The sequence below is a fragment of the Sorex fumeus genome, unplaced genomic scaffold (genome assembly GCF_029834395.1).
Source record: "Sorex fumeus unplaced genomic scaffold, SorFum_2.1 ptg000061l, whole genome shotgun sequence".
Lineage (NCBI taxonomy): Eukaryota > Metazoa > Chordata > Mammalia > Eulipotyphla > Soricidae > Sorex > Sorex fumeus.
This window is the reverse complement of record NW_026606118.1, coordinates 32,392,766-32,403,786: the sequence shown is the minus strand read 5'-3', so window position 1 is coordinate 32,403,786 and position 11,021 is coordinate 32,392,766. Positions and strand designations below refer to the sequence as shown.

Genomic DNA, 11,021 nt, shown 5'->3' with positions numbered 1-11,021 from the left:
TTTTGGGTTTTTTTTGAGTGATTAAGATCTAAAATAAAATGTCTTTTGGAATTGGAAGTGGTGGAGAGTGGGGTTAAAATCGAGGGAGACGAAGGATAACAGAAGTCTGGTACAGACTCTCAAGGAGTATTTTGGGTTTTTAATTGTGTAATTATGAAGTGTATGATGGGCATAGCAGGTAGGGCATTTGCCTTGCATACGGCCAACCCAGGTTTGATTCCTCTACCCCTCTCGAGAACCCGGTAAGCTACCTAGAGTATCCCACCCACACCGTTGAGCCTGGGAAGCTCCCCGTGGCATATTCAATATGCCAAATACAGTAACAAGTCTCACAATGGAGATGTTACTGGTGACCACTCGAGCAAATGGATGAACAATGGGAGGACAGTGCTACAGTGCTATATGAAGTGTACGAATTTTATATGTGAAATAGTAAGTGAAACAATAGGAATTAATTTTACAGAACACCTTAACTTTAGCTACCCCAATCATATATTAGATAAGGAAATGAATAGTTGAATAGAAGCAAAATTTTAATCTTAGAGTATTTTGGACTGAATATATTATCTTATTATCTCGTTTTTACTTTGGAGAACCCGGCAGGCTACCAAAGTATCCTGCCCACACGGCAGAGTCTGGAAAACTTCCCGTGTCGTACTCAATATGCCCAATACCAGTAACAATGATAGGTCTCATTCTCCTAGCCCTGAAAGAGCATTGAATATGGCTCTTCTAAAATCTCAGGGCTAGGAAGAAGGAGACGTTACTGGTTCCTGCTCAAGGCAATTGACGAACAACAGGATGATCATGATCGTGATCGTGATGTTAAAATATAATTGGAAGGGAAGACTTGAGAACATGTTTTGCATCATAGAGAAGGCACAGAAATTATATTCTTCAAATGTGTTTCTCAAACTGGTGTGTGAGACAGGGTAACATAGGCTGATTTTTATTCTATAATATAGTTCTCTTTGCAAGATCATCTTTTTGTTATTGAAGTAATGTTGGTTTATAAACTGTGTATGAAGTACAGAAGTAAAGGCTCACACCTCTTCAAATTATATGTTTAACACACCCACTTCCAAAATACCACTAACTCTTCCATAGGGCCCTTGGGGCTTCATCTGCCCTTTGCAGCAAATCCCAGTTCCCTGCTAACTCAGTTCTGCAGTCAGAATCTAAGGGGGTTTATTTGATTTGATTTGTTCCTTTCTTTTGTCTCTTAGTATTCCTCCTGTGAATGAAATCAATCTGTATTTAAGTTTCTCTTTTTTCTTATTTCACTTACCATAATTCCCTTCAGTTCTAGCCATGTAGTCACAAGTGAAAAGAATTCATTGTCTTTTAAAAAGCTGAACATCGTTGCATTGTGTATATGTGTACATCTCTTTAAACAATCATTCATCATTGGGCACTTAAGTTGTTTCCATAACTACTACAATGAATGTAGAGTGCATACATATTTCAAATTGAAGTTATAGTTATTTAGGGCCAGAGTGATAGTACAGTCAGGAGGGCATTGGTATAGTACATAGGTACAGTCAGCATTGTATGTGGCTGACCTGGGTTCGATCTCTGGCATCCCATATAGTCCACTGAGCACTGCTAGGAATAATTTCTGAGTGCAGAGTCAGGAGTAACCCCTGAGCATTTTTGGGTATGATCCAAAAAGCCAAAATAAAAGGTTATAATTATTTGTTTTGGGCCACACCCAGTCATGTTCAGGGTTTACACTTGGATCTGTGCCAAGGGATCACTTCCGGCAGTGCTGGACGAACCATTTGTTGTGCTAAGGATCTAAGTGAGGTAAGCTACATGCAAGAAAAGCAACTTAACCCCTGTACTATTTTTTCAGCACCATATTTTTCGACTAATATTGTTTTGTTTTGTTTTGTGTCCACACCTGGCTTTGTTGAGGGCTAACTCCTGGCTCTGCACTCAGGGATCACTTCTGTTGAGCTTGGGATGCCAAGGATTGAACCCAGGGTGACTGTGAGCAAGGCAAGTACCCATGCCACTGTACTATCACTCTACCCACTATTAAACAGCAGTAGGGCATTTGCCTTGTGTGCAGCCAGCCTGGCCTACGCAGGTTTGATTCCTCGCCCCTCTCAGAGACGGGGCAAGCTATCCCTCTCAGAGAGCCCTGCAAGCTACCAAGAGTATCTCGTATCTCACCCTCATGGCAAAGCCTGGCAAGCTCCCCATGACGTATTCAAACACAGTTACAACAAGTCTCACGATGGAGATGTTACTGGGCCCGCTCGAGCAAATTGATGAACAACGGAGGACTGCAACCATGACCGTGATACAGGTATATAAAAATGGAATTGCTGCATTTTATGGTAGATCCACTTTTAATTTTTAGAGTCATTTTATACGGTTTCCAAAAAGTCTTCAACTGTTGTTCAGTTTACATTCTGAACAACAGTGTATGAGGTATATGCTCTATACGCTCATTAACACATGAACTCATTAACACTTATTTTTAATCTTTTTATATAACTCATTCCCGTTGATGTGGTTTTATGTCCTTGTGGTTTTGATTAGCATTTATATTACAATTAGTAATGATGGGTGTTTTTCTTGTGTCTGGTGGTTATCTGTATATCTTTTTTGTTGTTTGGAAAGTGTCTAGTCAGCTCTCCTGCCATTTTTTTTAATTGGGTAATTATTTTGTTATTGTTGTGCTGTTTGAATTAATTTTGTTTATTTCTTTGGTTTTGGGGCCACAGAGGAGTACTCAGGCAGTGCACAGGAGTACTCAGTACACAGGAGTACTCCTGGCTCTGCACTCAGGAATTACTCCTGGTTGTACTCAGGGAACCATATGGGATAGTTGGGATCGAACCTGGGTCAGTCATGTGCAAAGGTAAGCACACTACCCTTTGCACTATCTCTCCAGCTCCAGTAGGAGTTTGCTCTGTATTTGGAATATTAACCCCCTTTTTAGATATGCAATGTACAAACTTTTATTCTATTCAGAAGCCTAACTTCATTGTAAATGAGGTTTATTTCATTGTAGAGACTTCTTAATTTTTCATATTCCTATTTGTTTAATTTTTGCTATTCTATTCATTACTATTTGGTAGGTCACCCAACGACATCAAGGCCAATGTTATGGAGATTTGTTTTTGTTTTGAGGGGTGGTATAACTGGCCATGTCCAGAGGTTACTCTTGGCTTTTCATTCAGGATTCTCTACTGGTGGGCTCCACGTGACCTGGAACCAGGATACACCACATGCAAGGCAAACACGGTATCCGCTATACTATCTCAGCAGTCCCTAATGTGGGATGAACTGCCTATGTTTTTCTCTATGTATTTATGGTTTCAGGTCCTTTTGTTGTTGTTGTTCTGGTTTCTTCGGGCCATACCAAGCACTGATCAGGGTTTCCTTCTGACTTTCTTCAAGGATTACTTCTAGTGGTACTCAAGGAACCCTACGTGGTGCTGGGTCTGAACAGAGATTGGCTACCTACAAGGCAAGTGTAGTACCACTGTACCACTCTTCAGCCCTAGTTTCAGGTCTTAAGAACTTTATTTTGAAATAATCTTTGCTTATTTTTGGTATTGTTTAAGATTGCAAACGGCTGTACATCTTTCTATACACCATTTGTTGAAAAGACTTTGCTTTCTCCAGTGCAAGCTCTTTACACATTTGCGGTGATTTTACAAGTTTTGAGCTGTCATCTGAGTTCATTTAATTTGTGTCTGTTTTTATTCCAATACAAACTGATTTCACTATGGCTTTGTAGTGTAGTTTGAATTACAAACTACTACTAGAGAGCTTAATTCCTTCTGTTCTTAGAATTGCTTTAACTATTCTGTTTTTGGTAAAGGTAAAGGTAAAGGTAAAGGCCCTCCCGTTGATCATCGATTTGCTCGAGCGGGCCCAGTAACGTCTCCATTGGAGACTTTGTTGTTACTGTGTTTGGCATATCGAATACATCACGGGTAGTTTGCCAGGCTCTGCCGTGCGGGCGAGATACTCTCGGTAGCTTGCCGGGCTCTCCGAGAGGGGCGGAGGAATCGAACTCGGGTCAGCCATGTTGGCTACGTGCAAGGCAAACGCCCTACCGCTGTGCTATCGCTTTTAGTAAGGATTATTCTACATTATTAAATCTAAAGATTTAATAATTTTTTAAGAGAGTGTATTGCATCTGAACATTGCTTTGGATAAGATGACTATTTTAGCAATGCTATCTCTAACTTATACAGTTAGAATACTTTTCCTTGTGTCTTCTACTTCTTTTAACAATGTCTAATAGCTTTTGTGGACTATATCTTTCACTCCCTTTAAATTTATTTCTATGTATCTTATTATTTTGATGTGATTGTAAATAAAACTGTTTATTGGTTTCATGTTCTTCTAGTATTAATGATCATTTTCTATTCACGAAGTTACACAGTTTTTTTGTAATAATAATAATAAAAACACTTGAAATCAAATCTATTGATAATAAGGTAATAATGGTAAAAAGTGATATTCAACAAAAATGCTAGAAATAATTTCTGTTGAAACTACCAATATTTTTCTATTCAACCTTAATATCCATTATTTCCTATAAATAATAAATTGTAATAAGGCATAAATTTTTATATCATTCAAATTATGGTTTTGTTTTGGTTTGGGAGCCATATCTGGTGGTACTCAGGACTTACTTCAGGCTCCATGTTCAGGGATTATTCCTGGTGGTGCTTCAGTGACCATACTGGTACTGGGGATGGATTGGACATGGGGTCAGCCTCATGCATGTCAAATGTCCTATTTATTGTATAATCTCTCTGGCTCCCTCATTCAATTACATATCTTGTAGCTTTTGAGGTCATACTAATACATAATACTTAGGCAAATTAAGGTATTGGTGGCCTAGAGAGAATTCTATTTAAAATTATGCGTAACTTTTGCATATTTGCTATATCTACTGAACAGCCTTAGACACTAAATATTCCACATTATATGAAAATTGGATATTTTATAACATGTATTGCATTAAAAAGAATCACTTGTCAAACTACTATCATATTACAATAGTATCACAGTGGTAATCTATAAACGGTAATCTATAATCTTTGGGATTACCCAAAAGTTGGTTTCAATCTTATGTGTCCATTAATAAGTTGCTAAAATTTTTTGCACCCTTAGCTTTCTCATTTCTGTAAAAGAGGGAAAATGATATCTGAAGTTATTTATATATACCAACTCATATTTTCCTTATACAAGTATATTAGCTGGCATCCACTTCAGGCCAGAACGTGCTCTCACGTTCTGTGCTTTGCACCAAAGTCATTGCCAGAACCCTTACTACCTTGAGAACCAGAAAATGAAACATTATGCCTGGCAGTGCCTAAGTCCTCTAAAATAAATCTGCAGGAAAGAACACCCAGTGAGTGATGACGAGCAACATTATCAGTTTAAATTTACAACCTTACCTCTTTTTCATTGCTTATTGTGAATCACAATTAATAACAGCTCACCCATTTCACAAATTAATGGTAAATGCAGGTATTTAATATGCTTTTGATTTGAAGCGCTTAACTCAAAGATGACAAAGGTGAAATCCTTTTCTGAACTTTTTTTAGAATATCATAGAATTGACAATATATAAACACTTGGGATCTCTTAGGGCATATCTAAGGCATGGGGTATGTGGGGCATGTGGCTGCTTGCTGATCATAGGTTTAGTGATTAAAGATAATTGATTTTATCTTTAAAGCAGTTAGGTTTCTTTAAATCTGTTTTCCTTTAGCTATTATACAGCCGAGTATCCACCATAGAGTTGTGAAAATCAAAATTATTTGACTTGGTACCATAAGTGACCCATATGACCAACTGCGCATTCTCGATAAAGGAGAATACTTGTAAATCCACTTGACAATTAAAGCTGCTTCTAACAGACATCAGCGTTCAGAAGAGGTAATTCAACGGATGGAGACTAGAATGTATTGCTTATTGCCAACTTTGCTGTGGCTTCCGATTGTGATATGTGCCTGGGTGCATCCAAGCTATCGTACCGACGTGGGTGTCTAATGCAAGCTCCGAAGGCTTAAGGCATGAAATGTCACTTCAGCAATGTGCCTGGGGAAGCTCTGACGCCGCCTTGGAAGTCAGTGGTGGCTGCGTGACCTTTGGGCGTCTGGGAGGGATGCCTATACCTGCGCGCCGAGCTCTGGAAGCGGCCCAGGCCCTTCCGAGCACAGCCTATCCCTGCCCCGCTGCTTCCTTCCAACCCTCCATCTCGGCCCGAAAAAGGACCATTCCTCTCTCCACACAAAGCTCCCCGGTCGGGGGTGGGCTGGCTCGATTTCACTTTGTTGCCAGTAGTGAGGGCCCGGCGGCCTGCTCCCTCGGGGTAAGTGGAGAGGAGTCCAGCAGGGGGCCGCAGTGGTTGCCACCCGGGTCCCGGGGAGCCGGAGTTCGAGGCCTCTCGAGGGCTGCCGGGCTGGAGCAGGTGGGGGACGCACAGCAGCTTCCTGACCCCGGAGGGGGAGCGAGGACGCGGGTCCCACCCCTCGGGGCAGAGGTGGCGGCTCCAGGAGCCGGGTCGGTGGGGGCGGGGAGCGGGGCGGCGCGGAGGGCGCGGAGATGTACCGCGGCGTCACCCGGGACGCGCGGGGCCCCGCGCGGTGCCCCCCGTGGGGCAGCGGATCATGACCGCAGGCCCGCGCCGGGGTTGTAATCTCCAGCTCTGTGGGTCCCCGCCCCTCTCGCCGCCCGCCCCCCGCCGTCCCCCAAGCTCGGGACTGTGCGCCCCAGGGCCCCCGGCGGCCTCCCCGGGCCTCGGGCACTGCCGACGGTGTCCCCCGCCTCTCCCCTCCCCACCCCCCCACCCCCACCCCAGCCCGCGCGCTAGTGCTCGGCTGCCCGCGGCGCGGCGCAAAACTTCGAGCCCGTCCACGTGAAGTTGTCGCTCTCCCGGCGGGGCCACGGGACGGGACAGCGCCGCGACCGACCCGGGACCGGCTGAGCGCGCTCTGCCCGCTTCTTTTCTTCTTTTTTTTTCCCCCCTTCTCCTTCTCCACCCACCCAGCTCCAAGGCCCCGCGGACCCTGCAGAGTTTGAGCTTCTCCACGAGCCTCCTCCTTCTCCTCCTCCCCCACCTCGGAGCCGGCTACCACTCCCCCCCCCCCCAACACACACACACCCCACACCCCCACCCCGTCTCTCCCCGACTTGTGTACGGCTATTTGTTGGGGGGCGGTGGCCGAAGGGGATGTCCTGTTTCCACCAGAGGCACGGCACGAAGGGGCAAACTTCGACACTGGAAGGGACCAGAATAAATACCTAAACCCCGAGCGCGACTTCTCTGCTGGGACCAGAGACCTGAACTGCGGGCTCCCGAGGTGTGGGACACGGTGAGTCACGGTCCCGGGGTCTTCCGTCATCCGTTCCGGGCTCTCCCGGGGCGTCGGGTTTGGAGGGAGCCGGCGAGGTCCCCCCTCCCCCTCTCCGAAGGTGCGCGCGCTCAGGGTGCCGGAGTCCCCCTTGCCTGGTTCGGAAGGACGCCCCTCTAAACCCGGAGGGTCCGGCTAAAGTTTCTTTCCTGCTGGACTTAGAAATGGGTGCGCTTTCCCCTTCCCTGCCCCCCACCCCCACCTCAGCCCTGCCTTTCGGAGGAATGCACCCCCGCCATCCGTCCTGTGGCATGCTTTACTTCGGGATGCGCCCCTGCAATAACCCGGGCGCTGGGATGCGGCCCCCGATGACCGCGAGAGCCCCGGCGCTGGGGACTCCAAGCTGTGCCCGCACATTCACAGCAGCTGCGCTGCGGGCATCTCCTGGCCCTGAAACTGCAGCCATCCCACTTTAAAACCGTGTTGTTTTTGTTTATTTATTTTTTCCCCGTGGTGTAGACCGTAGATCTCCCGGAGTTAGCCAGGGGTGGTGAAATCAGAGGCTCCTGGGCAGAGCAGTAGCGTTCGTTGGCTCCGGACGCGGATGCCAGGGAGATGGAGGTGGGTGGGGGTCGCTTACACTCCCGCAAGCGCTGGGAAACAGGGGGTGGGGGAGTTGCACCATTTCCCGAGCCTGCTGGGTCCGGGAAAGTTGTGGGACTGGGGAACTGGCTGGCCGCGTTAGCGTCGTAGAGAGCGCTGTGCTGAAGCGCGTGTGCCCGCAAAAGGCTGCGCCACACTGCGACCTGGCCCGGGCTTTAACCGACTTGGAAGATCTTGATCCCCGGGCCGAGTCCGGGGGGGCGTCTGTTTGGAGAGGTGGGGGGCCGGGGGGAGAAGTCCGGAGACCGCGCTTTGCATTTAGTCTTCCTCTTTGCAAGTGGCGTGGGGTCGACTCACCCCCTCCCCTCCTTTGCCTCCAAGGGTATATAATAGGGTTTGTGTTTGGGTGAGAGCGCGTCGGGGTGTGTGTTTGGAGTCTTCTCTTCCCCTCGCCCCTGCGCCTCGCCGCGGCGCTTTGCAGTGGGCAGAGAGGGTCACGTCTGAGTCCCGAGCCGCGGGCAGCAAGGAGCAACCCGCGGCCCTTCCCGCCCGGGTGCAGAACCCCGGGCGCGCGTGTGTTTTGGTTTAGCGCAGACCCACGTGGAGCGCCTCGGTGTGCATGTGTGCTGTGTACTTGATCTGCGAGGAGGTAACAGGAGTCTCGTGTTCAAACCCAGTGGGCCGTTGGCCATTAATTTGCCTTCCTGGCTGTCATTACAGACACTTCCAAAATCTGATACCTAAGAGAACCAACAGGTTAGGTTTCACATTAAGAGCTCATACTTAACAGTTTTTCTTTCTCCCTTACCCCTTTTGGCTTGGCACCCTGGGATCAACGTAATTGATGGAGAGAAACATATATTCTCCAATATGGCATTTTGTTCCTCAGTTCATCAGAAGCCACTTTTCTTTTTCTTTTTTTTCTTTCTCTCTTTCTTTTTCTTTCTTTCTTTTTTTTTTCTTTCTTCACTCTCGGGCTTTTGTTCGTTTCCGTGCTGGCTCCAGCGGGACGTAGGTGGGAGTCTTAGGAGCCTTTAACAGCCCGGGCTCTGCTTCAACAGCTTCTGAAGTTTCCTTTACACCTAGGTGACTGACAGCATTGCAAGTTGACGATGCTTTTTTGTTTGTTGGGTTGTTTTGTTTTTGTGTTTTACAAACTGTCTCAGGACATGGATGATTTTGATAACCGTTGCCGAATAGAAGTTGGTTTTAAACAGAAACATTTGTTTTATGTTTAATTACAAAAAAAAAATAAAGTATTTCCAGCTAGCTAACTTCTTGCTGAGGAACCAAAAAACCTAGGAAAAGGGGCGGGGAGAGAACTCTAAAACAAAAATTTGATACGTGTTATGGTGTAATGGTGCGTTTTAGGAGACTACATCCAAGTGCATTTGTGTATTGTTAAAAATAGCATTATCCTTAGTAAATAACCAACAGTAGTAACAAGAGACAAACTGTTTTGTGTGGGAGCTAGACTGCCAGAATCTTATTTTTAAGGCAACAATACCAGGCACAGATATAACAGCAACCATTTCTTATTGTTATTATGAACCATAAAAATAGTTTGTTCCACCTGATTAAAAGTTGTAAGTCATTCAGAGTTAAGCCAATTTTTAGAACTGACTGTACAAGAAAGGTAAATTACTTTGTCAGTTATGCTTTAAAAATAACAATTAGATTATCTGTAAACTTTTCTGTTTATTAGGACTATAACCTTGGGTTTCATAACAATAAGGTATATGTCCTTGGTTTAAAATTAGTACAATTTTTCAAAAGCCTATTTCCTTTGTCATTTATGTGAAATAGTACATTTCAACATTTCAAAACCATTATAACTAGGGGCTGTTTCAAAATCAAACTGAAAATTCACTTGATTAATCTTTTTATTAGTATTTATTTTATCGAATGTTAGATACTAATTTTACTCCAAAAATTAAAAGTATTATATGTATATCTATAATTACAGAAATAGCTATTTTAAGTAAAATGTTCAAGTTTAAAAATAACTTTTAAAGATTCCTATAAAAAGAAATTAGTTCAAGAATAATCATTAATTTTATTAGGAAAAGCAAATGCTGCATTCTAGAAGTTTTGTAAAATCTGGTTAATAAACATGTCTTTCTATAAAAGTTTAACTTTTTTTCAAGGAAGTCTAGCAAAGACTTAGTATGTCGTCGGTTTGCTAAAAGTTTTTCCTCTTATAGCACCACTTTGAGTTAAAAAAAAAGAAAATCATCTATTTCTAAGAGCTTCCTTTTTTTTGTATTGTGATATGGGGTGTAAATAAATTTTACATCGCCATGGGAAATAGAGTGTCCAATTTCATGTTTTCAATCTCTGTTGCAAGCTCCAAATGACTGGTGCCATATCTAAAAATATATTTATGTGACTTGGTATTTCATTTAAAAAATTTATGCACTGGAATTAAATTGGAAAGAACTTCCAGAAAAGTAGAATGGTAGAAAAACTTTACCATCATGGATAATTTGGATGTTAGGAAGATCACACCCTAACTTACAAATTATGAAAATAACATTAATTTCATCCAACAGAACTGTATTTCTGTGCAGGATTCAAGAAGAGGCTAGACTGTTTTCCAGGACTTAGTGAAGTGTAAAGTACATTAAGCATACAAGTACTTATATTTTTCATTGTCTTTTTTTTTCTGCTAGGTAAATGCAGGAACAGTGAACATTCAGTAAAAACAGGCCCCCCTTTATAAGGAGTTTATTCACCATAGTTCTGTATTGCAGCTGCTGATCATATTTCATGGAGCTGTTAAAGCACTTAAAACCTAAAATTAGGTACTGTCTGGTGGTAAACGTTTCAGATCGCTCATTTAAGAAATAAATAGAAAAGCGTGCTATCAGAAGTAGCTGTTTGAATCCTCTCACCGAGGAGCCCCACAAACTTCTATCAACCCTCCTGTTATTTTTCTGTGAGAATATAATCTTGACAGTTTCTTTTTCAGATGGCTATTATTCGTACATACTATAACTCTTATAATGTGTTCCCCATGGAGTATCTTAAAACTAATTGTATTCAGAAGTACAGTTGGGGGATTTTATTACAATGGTTCCT

The 11,021-nt window shown here is 43.8% G+C and overlaps 1 protein-coding gene across 1 annotated transcript in view; it reads left to right on the top strand.

Moving 5' to 3' along the window:
* The first annotated feature begins 7,224 nt into the window (after positions 1-7,224).
* Positions 7,225-11,021, top strand: part of EYA4 (EYA transcriptional coactivator and phosphatase 4) — a 297,621-nt gene continuing 293,824 nt past the window's right edge. Inside the window, exon 1 of the mRNA XM_056126298.1 lies at positions 7,225-7,358. The gene's annotated coding sequence lies outside the window, so the exon portion shown is untranslated. The remainder of the gene's footprint in view (positions 7,359-11,021) is intronic.